Source organism: Poecilia reticulata, chromosome 10 (assembly GCF_904066995.2).
Source record: "Poecilia reticulata chromosome 10, P_reticulata-male-v2, whole genome shotgun sequence".
In the NCBI taxonomy this organism is placed as follows: Eukaryota; Metazoa; Chordata; class Actinopteri; order Cyprinodontiformes; family Poeciliidae; genus Poecilia; species Poecilia reticulata.
The window spans coordinates 12,063,205-12,074,543 of NC_088839.1; the positions used below are offsets into that span (position 1 = coordinate 12,063,205).

The 11,339-nt window shown below is 42.0% G+C and overlaps 1 long non-coding RNA gene across 1 annotated transcript; it reads right to left on the minus strand.

Annotated features, from left to right (window-relative positions):
* Positions 1-742: 742 nt before the first annotated feature.
* Positions 743-9,196, minus strand: LOC108166638 (uncharacterized). The gene is made up of 2 exons (XR_001776974.2): positions 3,027-9,196; positions 743-2,707 (listed from the first exon to the last, which is right to left on the minus strand). It is a non-coding gene; the product is annotated as an uncharacterized LOC108166638 (long non-coding RNA).
* Positions 9,197-11,339: the final 2,143 nt, after the last annotated feature.

Here is an 11,339-nt window from a genome sequence, read left to right on the forward strand (position 1 = left end):
TTTTCATTCAAAAAATGATTAATTAAAAGGCTGGTGGAGTTCTCATCGAGAGGAGAGAAGAGTTTCGGCATAATTCGCTGCTTTAAAGAAATAAAAGCATGAATAGAAAACAGAAATGTAACGAGTTAGGAGAAACCAAACATATGAAGTGATAATTACTCATTTTCGCTTCAGTCAGGAGTGCAGCAGCTATGAAAGCACGCCGATACCACAGGCTCATATTTATGAACCATATGAGAATAGCACAGATGCAAAAGCCTGGCGTGGAAACAAAAGCATATTAAAAGAGAGCGGTTTTTGCCAAGCTACTCATTTAAATAGCTCACTGTGGACTTATTTACAGCTTCTGATTTCTATTTCGAAGCAGCGACAGGTGGTCAAACTCTAATGTCACTGCAGAATCATCTGCTCTCACTTTTTTGGCAAAACCCCAGCGCTTTAAATTGCTAAAAGACAAAGTAATTCAAATGCTAAAATTGTCGTACAGCGGCAACTTCATTATCCGAGGTGTGCGAACCTGGGCCCTTGGCAGACGTTAAGCAAATTCCTTGCATAATCATGTCATTAAGTAAACAAACAGAAGCTTGGAGACCGAGCGAGACGTGTCGCTCACGCTCAGAGTCGACGTCTGCCCCAAGAGAGCACGCAATCCTGCGAGTCCAAGAGAGAACTTTAGTTAATGTGTTGAATGTGTGTTTTGACTGGACAGGCAGCAAAAGATCCCTCTGACTGACAAGTGAAATCCTACCAGTGTATTTTATTAAATGTGTTTCAGAATACTGGACAAGCAAAGAGAAACATTTAAACAGCTGTAACATCAGCAACGTGAGCTTTCCGTTGGCAAATCAAATCACCGTCTGCAGCCAGGGCAAACCGGCGGTTCTGGTTCCACCGTATCTCCGTTCTGAAGAAATTAGGACAGCCTGGGGGAGAATTAAAGTGACATTTTCCTGTTTTTTGGGAGTGGGGGGGTTCTTTGGAGAAGAGATACATTTAAAAGTGGAGAGAATGCATTCCAAAGCAAACAAGTTCAGATGATTTTGCATATTAGCAATCTGCACCAAAAAAAAAAAAAAAAGATGTGTGTGTTTCCTTTTGGGCTCCGTATTGGGGGGAGACGGGGCCAATATTTCACAGAGCATCCAGAGAAAGCATCTGCTCTGTCAGATAGGTGGCACTCAGAACACAAACTGCAGGCGTCCATTTTTTTTTTTTTTTCTTTAATTTTCCGTGAGTATTCCTGTGGAGACCAAACAACTGAAAAAAAAAAAATATTATAATAAACAAACTCGCTCTTGTTAATGTTTTTGGCAGCACACCGCTATGTGTAAACTCATCAGGTATTGATATAACAGTATGTAAGTTATGAAACCGCCCCTGGAGACCCCACCAAATATAAACAGCTTGAAATATGCGCCTGTCAATCTCGCCAGCGGCCAGCCATCTGGGCCTATCCAGTTACCGTGCTGAATAAGAAAATGAAAAAATAAATAGCCGGTGGTACCGAGTTCCTGTTCGGGCTGGAGCTCAAGGAAACCGTCGCCTTCTGTTCCTGCCCGTAGGTGAACCAGGACTGAGCAAAAAGACTCGCTAATAGATTCAAACACTGCATTCCCTGAGGTGTCTTGGATTTGATGATCCTAATTAAGGCCGGGTTTGACCTTCTAGTAAAGTTCTTGGTCCGAGCCTGAAGCTGTTTGCCTCCAGAGGGGCTGTTGCAGGGGCTTAGAGGACACAATGGGCTTTACCTCCATGACCCAGCTAAAAGGCTTGTTGCTGGCTAAAGGTTTTTTTTCTCAAATGATCTTTAAAACTTGCATGTTTTTGTCTAAACTGAAGCCTCGGTCTGGTGAAAAATCAATGACAAAATCATGCAAAAACGGGGAAAATTCTTCCATAAAACAGGAAGAATTGGTTTTTAAGAGAGACAGAAATGAAGGTAACGATCTGAAACATAAGTTTGAGATTAGATCCAAACTTGCCACAACAAACTCCCCTCGCTGAAGTACCAAAGGAGAAGGTTTTTCTTAAATGACATTTAAAACTTGCATTTTCTTTTCTAAACTGAAGCTGTAGTCTGGTGAAGAAAAAAAAAACAACGAACTGAAGCAGGCAAAGAAGCATCAAACAGGAAGAATTGGTTTTTAAGAAAAACAGAAACATGGATGACTTTTTTTTTTTTTTTTCAAAGAACAAAGAATGTTTGGTTGAGCTTTTCGTAGTGTTATGTTTCGATAACCATCAGCAAAAAAATATTTATGAGGTCAGCAAAGCGAAGACAAAAAAAAAAAAAACGGACCTCAATAATAGGCCGTGTTGGAAGTTTGCCCGCTGGGACCTAACAATATGAAGCGAAACCACATCGGCAGAGCATGACGTCACCGCAGCCCTGGGAGCTGCGACACCCACACGTTGTTCTACTTTCCCTCTAAATTTTAAAAACACCGTCTCTATGAATCTGCTCGAAGGCTAAACCTCGGCGGTGTCGACGTTCAGCCTCGGATAAGTCTTTCCGGCTCTGGACGGACCCGGAGGGGACGTGTTGATTTAGAGAGCGAGGTCAGGTTCTTTTGGGTCAAGGCCGCTTGTGAGGCGTCACCCACAGCGCCGGGGTCCTCCCGCCTGCGGCTGAGCTTGCTGCGTGCGCATCCAGTGGCGTCCGCTCCCCCTTAACAGGTTCCCTCCGTTTGTCCCGTCGTGTGTCACACTTAAATGTTTCAGAATGAAAGCAAGTGTTGATATCAGAAAAATATAAACTTAGCAAATATTACAATAACATTTTCAAATTACGATTTTATTTATCAGTGCCTCAAAAAAACAAAAAAAAAAAAAAAACAAAACACGCATAATGAAATCAAACAGAAAAGTGTTTAATTGGTTAATTTCCGATTTATTGAGAGAGTATTTATATTTCTACGCTGCGCTTTGGGTCGGGCTGACCATTTTAGTGTTATTTAAATGATCCGAAGCGTTTTTCGAGGTAACAAAAATAGACAAAAACATTAGAAATCTGCAAAGACAAATACTTGTTTTCTAGCAACGTGTAGCTGCAGAGAGTTGAGAGTTTCATCGTTGCCGCTCTGAGTCCTTGCAGTATTTACAACCGAAGAAAACACACGTATACAGTGGAATGTCTCCTCGTTACACGCCAGAGGAGTCCATGTTCCCCGTCCTCTCAAGACATATTTCTTTCCCCCCCCCACGGCCTCCGAATCCCTCCCTGTCTTTATCTTCATTACTCTTCTTTGACCTCCTTCGTCCTGAGGTCGCGTCGGACTACTTCCGGGGCAGCGCCGTCCCTTCAGCCGTCTGCCTGCCACGCTGAATTAAAACCAGCTCTTTGTGATACTGTACCGCCTCGTAAACTCCAATCGGGTCCTCTCAACCACTACTTTTCAAACTTACAGACAACAGATGCGAGGAGCTCCCCACCCCCCGATGAGGCCGGGACTCCAGCAGCGAACAGCATGGTGGTGGTGCTGTTGCTGGTGGGGGAGACTCCCAAGATGAAAGCCTCGGTAGCCGAATCGCCTTAAATTCTCCCTCACAAAGTCAGCAGATTGACAAGATTATCTGTCCCACGCAGGCGGGAAATCGGATCTCTGAGTCGGATCAACAGGAAATTAAAAAGAGGACAACAAGGTTTAGAGACAAAAGGCAAACAAACTTCCACCGACTCGGCGCAGATCCCGACGACTGAAACATCAACAAAAATAACAATTACGGGCGGGAATATCATCACAGTCTGAAGTCGTCATCCAGAAAACTGGAGCTCTTCTTCTCCGCTCTTAGACATTCTCAGTCATCATGCTGCAACTATACTCTGTGTTTCATTGGGGTTTTATTTGACCAACTAACAAAAACGTGTGCACAATTGTGAAAATCTGCACAAAGCAAAATAATCTGTGGATTTTACATTTCCCTTTTGAAAGACATCATCAGTGTGTGGCACACATGTATATTTAGCATATTTAAGAATGTCTGGGAACTCTTGTCTTTTGGATTTAGTTGTGAACTTTGACTGGGCCATCCAAGTCTAAGCTTTAATCATTCCACTCTAGCTCTGACTGAATGTTTTCTATGTAGGACAAAATATGCAGATGTTTATGGGTCATGATTTATTTATTTATTTATTTATTTATTTATTTATTTTATTATTTATTTTTTTGCTTCGTCCTGCTCATAAATCATTATCTCTCATTCAAATTAGTTACTGAGTCAAAGCATTTCCTGGATTGCACTAAGGTTGGCCAAGTTCCCAACCTGGACTCCCAACATAATGACCCATCATCAGGTCAAAGATCCACCACGTTCAGTTTCTATGTAAAACACGTCGCGTCGTTTCGTCTTGTGCACCTAATAAAAAACAAATCCTCAGCAACAAGTCCATTTTTGTCTGCTGGGATATTAATGCCTGGGGACAGAAATCAAAATTCACATTTCCACTTTCCCCATCGATATTCCTGAGCTGTAAATCTAAAGATGCCCCCATTGATCACGTGTATTGATCAAGTCTGCCTCTCGTGTTTGAATCAGCCTGGCGCCGGGACGTGTGAGTGTGAGCGTGCGCGTGCACCCGCATCCGCTGGATGTGGATTTACAGTGCCAGCCGTCTACGCGGCTAGAAACCCTCCGCCTCGGCCCCAGACATCTATCTGCCCCACACTCTGCCGCTAACACGTTTTCATCAGGACCTAATGGGGCTTATAGCTGCGTGTGAAGGCTGCAGAAACAAGCAGCCAGACTGATACAATAATACGACTTCCACTACAAATGTTGTCCTAATTGGGATCATCTATTCACTTTGCAGTGCATTATCGCTGGCGTGTGTGGCTGGCTCTCTCCGAGGCATGCGCTTCATTTAATTAATGAAACTGTACTTACTGCTGAGGATTATCTTGTACTCGCTTTTATTGAGTTAAAAGCAAAGGCAGAGGCAATAACATCAAACTCTAATCTGTTGCGTTGTTTCAATCATTTAGATGGCGTGTTGCAGGAGAGCACGTTGGAGGCCATGAAAGAGACTGAATGACCCGAAGCGTAAAAACCAGAACTAAAAGCATAACATTCAGGTGATACAACGGTTTAGTCAAAGGCCAGATGTGGATACAGTTGAGAATCTGACTTAATTTGAGCTTTTTTTTTTTTTTTTTTTCCAAGGCAAAGATGTCTAAAGATGAATAAATTTGGCCGTAGTGAAGTATTGACTCAGTCAAAACAACAATGCCACATTATTTGCATTTTTTTTATTTTTTTATTTCCAGTCGTTTATAACATAAGATTCCAGTCAGACGCAAAGACTGCGTCTGACTGGACGCAGTCTGTGAGAAAAATGAGGGAAAACTTCATAGGATAATAAATGGAACTTGCAGACATATTTATACCTCAAGATGCTTTAATAATTATTTATTCCTACCACTCAAAGCACTGTGGGGGTGATTCAAATAGACTGTGGCCTATCTTTTTTTTCTTTTCTGAGTGACCCACATACTTTATTTCGACACTATCTCAGACATTTGGTGAGCAAATAACAGAAAGCTCTAACAAATACTGACAAACCATCAGGCTTCTGTTAAATTATTGCTTCCTTCGCTGAAGTTTCGCTGTCCCAGTTCGCTGGCTTCCACTGACACTTCGCATTTTCCACTGAGTAACAACATTACAAGCAAACAGGAGATTGTTTTTTCCACCGCCAGCGTCTTCCCGACTGAGTCCCACAAGGCCTCGGTTTGGGTTCCTGACACACTTTTGCGCCCCTTACACACAAAGTTGTGTACATATGGGTAAAAAAAAAAAAAAAAAATTATAAATGAAAGTGCAGACAGGAGCGGCGTCTCTGTCAGTTGAGTCAGGCGGGGTTTCAGAGCGAGCGTCCAGGGTCAGCCGTGTTTCTCAGAGCAAAATTTTAGCAGCGCAGCATCCAAAATCAACATTCCAACCAACCAACCAGCAGCCATCACAGTGCAGCGAGAGGAAACAGAGGGAAAATCTGGATGAAAAGTGGATTTTTTTTTTTTTCCACCCTTCCTCTTGAAAAGCTATAAGGTTTCACAAGTTTGGCTCTCGCAGCTCTGGAAACCCACATGCCTGCAGTTATTCATCTGGGCAGACACCATCAATTACCACTAATTAACCAGATGATGGTCTGGTGAGCAGAAAATGAAGGAGGTGATTAATCACTCCGAGCACCTCCAGGCCTGCAACTCAACTTGAAAAAAAAAACGGGAGACGTGAATTTGAATAGCTACTAGGTTTCCTTTTTCTTTTCTTTTTTTTTGACATGCCTTGATGACATGCCCAGAAACAGGGATGTGTTCAAACCATTGTAGAAGTAGAAAAACGGGAGACCCGTCTGAGGATTACATTAGCGGTAATAATCCACCCGACAAACCTGATGGGGAAAACAAACCTTTCTGCATACTGTCTGTGTTTGATAGGAATCAAAATCTGATCTTTTTTTTTTGTTTTTGTTTTTTTTTCATTAAAAGGAGGGGATTTCCTGTCTCTGCTGAGGTGGTGCTTTTCTCTCATTTCGCTTTGCCTCTCTGGGTGAGTTTTACTGGCGGTTTGCGTGATGATGTAATCGCGGAAAGATCCTGGGTGCAGTCAGACTAGTAATCCGGTGGGAAAGCTTTCATCCGGCCAAAGCCGGATGTCTTCAGAAATAAACAAGTTAGTCTTGGGCAAACATGAGGAAAGTGGTGTGAAGTGAAGACACCTTTGGATAACTTACAGTACAAAAAGTATTCACGTACTGTGAAATGTTCCATTTTTCTCACGTTACAACAAATGGTGCGTGTCGAAAGGATTTGTAATTAGTCGTTAATTTGGAGAGTCAACTTTTAGTGCAATCACATCTGCAAGTCTTTTGAAGCATTTTTCTACCATTTCTTTACTTCTATTCAATATCACTCAAGCGGAATCTCTCCATGGAGAGCATGTTTGAGAATTCAAATGTCCACGGTCTGTACGCGGGTTCTCTCTGCATCCCCCTACCTGAAGTGTTTATCTCTGCAGCTCCTCCAGAGCTACCATAAGCCTCTTGGCTGCTTCTGCGATTAATGTTCTCATTTCCCAAGCCTGTCTGTTTAAGTGGACATCCAAGTCTTGGTAGGTTTGCGGTCGTTCCCTACTCCTTCCATCTTCAGATGGAAGATGGTGAGAAGTTTAATTGTTTTTTAGACCCCAACCCCGATTTAAACTTTACCTCTGATCTGCCGGCTGTGTTCCTTCATCTTCCAGATGCTGTTTGGACTCTATTTTGTGACACAGGCACTTTCCCTCCTGCATGTTGATCTATCCCAAAAAAATCCTGACTTAATATAGTGAAGTAAAAATTTGAAAAAATTAAGAGGTTTGACTTCTTTTGTGTGATTCAGCGCAAAAATCTAAAGTTTATCTACAGAATAGTCTTCATATTGTAGAAAAAGGTACTTTTTTTTTTTCTGTTAACGGTTTTGAGCGTGCCGTAGAGTATGGGAAATTATTCCCGTCTCCATCCAGGAAAATATTTAATCCGACTGGGGGAAAGCCAGGAATTTGTCTTGCAGATGGGTTTTGGGGGGGATTTTTGGAGGCCTGCTCATGACACAGTTATATGCACAAATCACAACGTGCCACATGCAGTCCAGTTATTTCTCATTACCTCTCTCTGTTGAGCTAAATGAAATTATGGTGCATACAGGCCCACCAAGCAAAAACGCTGCATCTTCTTATATAAAGTAAAAAAATATTCTCAGCTGCGCCGCAGCAGCCCAGAAGGTCGTGTTTAGCACGACTGCTGTGTGCTACGCTACTGCTATCATCGACTCGGTTTGATGAGGGAGTCCGTGTTGTTTTGCTGTGGACTCGCCCCATGTGTTCTTTATTACCTCATCTAATGTGGTGATTTGTAGCTCCTGTGACGTCACCCCCCCCCAACCACCCGTTTTTGGGGGCAGTTCATATGTGCTAAAGATAAAAGAAAATCACGGCTTTATTACCTAGACCTACTGGGACTGTTTACTAAGCAGAGGGCCTCGGTGGGGAGCGCCAACACACCTGCAACTCGCAATATCTGATCTGCCTTTTCAAAAAAACACCACAGCGTGTGTGCAGATCATCCCCCTGAACGGGGCTGATAAGTGTGTAGAGCAAGAAACAATACCTGCTGCAAAAAAAAAAAAGAAAAAAAAAAAAGGAAAGAAAATCATTAGCCTCTGCTTCTGATGCAGAGATTTCACTCTCCTGACTCAAGCCTTGAAGAGAAAAGGTCAGATTTTAAGTGTTTGTCAGAACTCATTGTTCTGTTTTCCATGGACAATAACCCAAAATAAAACTCAAGGCTGGATTTAGATGCTTCTATCCTCTCTAAGCTTCATTACGTTGACATCTGCAGTGTAAAAATCTGCTTGCCTATGGCGCCATCCTGTGGGGATAAACATCAACATCCCCACTGAAGTTTCTTCCTCTTTTAACAATAGGTCCTTCTAAAAAAATTAGCATATTGTGATGAAGTTCATTATTTTCCATAATGTAATGATAAAAATTAAACTGTCACATATTTTAGATTCATTGCACACCAACTGAAATATTTCAGGACTTTTATTGTTTTAATACTGATGATTTTGGCATACAGCTCATGAAAACCCAAAATTCCTGTCTCAAAAAATTAGCATATCGTGAAAAGGTTCTCTGAACGAGCAATGAACCTAATCATCTGAATAAACAACTGCAAAAGATTCCTGAGGCTTTTAAAAACTCTCAGCCTGGTTCATTACTCAAAACCGCAATCATGGGTAAGACTGCTGGCCTGACTGCTGTCCAGAAGGCCATCATTGACACCCTCAAGCAAGAGGGTAAGACACAGAAAAAGAAATTTCTGAACGAATAGGCTGTTTCCAGAGTGCTGTATCAAGGCACCTCAGTGGGAAAGAAAAAGTGTGGCAGAAAACGCTGCACAACGAGAAGAGGTGACCGGACCCTGAGGAAGATTGTGGAGAAGAGCCGATTCCAGACCTTGGGGGACCTGTGGAAGCAGTGGACTGAGTCTGGAGTAGAAACATCCAGAGCCACCGTGCACAGGCGCGAGTAGGAAATGGGCTACAGGTGCCGCATTCCCCAGGTCAAGACACTTTTGAACCAGAAACAGCGGCAGAAGCGCCTGACCTGGGCTACAGAGAAGCAGCACTGGACTGTTGCTCAGTGGTCCAAAGTACTTTTTTTGGCTGAAAGCAAATTGTGCATGTCATTCGGAAATCAAGGTGCCAGAGTCTGGAGGAAGACTGGGGAGAAGGAAATGCCAAAAGGCCAGAAGTCCAGTGTCAAGTACCCACAGTCAGTGATGGTCTGGGGACCCATGTCAGCTGCTGGTGTTGGTCCACTGTGTTTTATCAAGGGCACGGTCAATGCAGCAGCTATCAGGAGATTTTGGAGCACCTCATGCTTCCATCTGCTGAAAAGCTTTATGGAGATGAAGATTTCACTTTTCAGCACAACCTGGCACCTGCTCACAGAGCCAAAACCACTGGTTTACTGACCATGAAGTATTACTGTGCTCAGTTGGCCTGCCAACTCTCCTAACCTGAACCCCATAGAGAATCTGTGGGATATTGTGAAGAGAAAGTTGAGAGACCAAGACCCAAAACTCTGGATGAGCTTAAGGCTATCGAAGCATCCTGGGCTCCATAACACCTCAGCAGAGCCACAGGCTGATTGCCTCCATGCCACGCCGCATTGAAGCTGTCATTTCTGCAGAAGGATTCCCCAAAAAATATTGAGTGCATAACTGAACATAATTATTTGAAAGTTGACTTTTCTGGTATTAAAACACTTTTCTTCTATTGGTCGGATGAAATATGCTAATTTTTTGAGACAGTGATTTTGGGTTTTCATGAGCTGTATGCCAAAATCATCAGTATTAAAACAATAAAAGACCTGAAATATTCCAGTTGGTGTGCAATGAATCTAAAATATATGACAGTTTAATTTTTATCATTACATTATGGAAAATAATGAACTTTATCACAATATGCTAATTTTTGAGAAGGACCTGTATATGAGACAACTCAGCTTCAGAGATTAACTTGAACAGAAAAAATAAACTTAAATCTGAAAACTCTCATAGCGCTCACTCACTGTTTAAAAGTGTAGAGTCAGAGTTCCTATATATTTTGCAAAATCTTGTAATATGATTAATAAATGTTTCTAGAGGCCATCAAAGATCAACCACCACAAATTTAAAAAGATAAATCAATCAAACTTACGCTCAATCAGCTGAGCTACTAAAAATATAGATGCACAATTAATTTATATCACTTCTGTTTCATTTTGTTAATGGGTTAGAGGAGCGGGCAGCAGGCTGATCTCTGGAGACTTTTTTGTTTTGTTTTTGCAAAATCTTAATTACAGCAGCACAGACGGGGCGGCAACTTCACTCAGGTTAGGCAAAGAATGGATGGACTTCACAAAAGAGACCGGAACACAGAAAAACGTTATTAGTGCAAAAGTTGCATCCGTTAATTTGTCCTACCTCATATTCTGTAGTTTAAGCAGATTCCACATTTAAAGCCAGACTGATCTGAAAGGTGTGCAGTAGATTCTGGATGACTCAAACCACCCCCAACATCTGTATTTGGGCTCAATAAGGCTTTAACTCAGGCTAAGTGGGTCCTAAGTGGGTCTGATCTCACAATAGGGAGGACTGTGTGGTTTGACCAAATGCAATCCATATTTGCAAGATGAGCTGATTCTCACAGGCATCGGCTCAGACTGAGCAACACATTTTGGACCCGTGCAGCTACTTTTTTTTTTTTTTTTTTTTAAACCAAAGGCATGCATCACATCTCAACAGGAAATCAACATGAGGCCAAAGACGATCCCTGGGACTCACTTGTAAAATGTTGTCTGGGAAGAAAGGGAAAATATTTGTAAGGATTCAAGGAGTACTGGCCAGGAGGAAAAAGTCTAGAAATAAAACTTTTTTCCATATTTATCCAGATCTAACAAATACTTAAAAGTGTCGTGCTTTTATTTTTTTTTCCCCCCGCAAGAAACCTATGTACAAATGAAAATTGGGGGAACTTTCGATGGATATTTGGCAATGAAAAGTGAGATTTTTCCAATTTAGGAGCCAATCAGCTGAAGGTGCACCACTCTCTCTCTCTCTTTGAAATTAATTGAAAGCAAAAACAAAGTGAGCAGTAATTAATGAAGCTACATCCTTCATAATTCCGGTCGAATGATTTTATTGTGCGCACAGTGTGTGGAGATAATCCATAGAAAAAAAAAGAGAATAAAAGAGCACCTGATTAAATAATGTAAGTCACATCAACTGTTACCATAAAAAGCAAACAGATCCA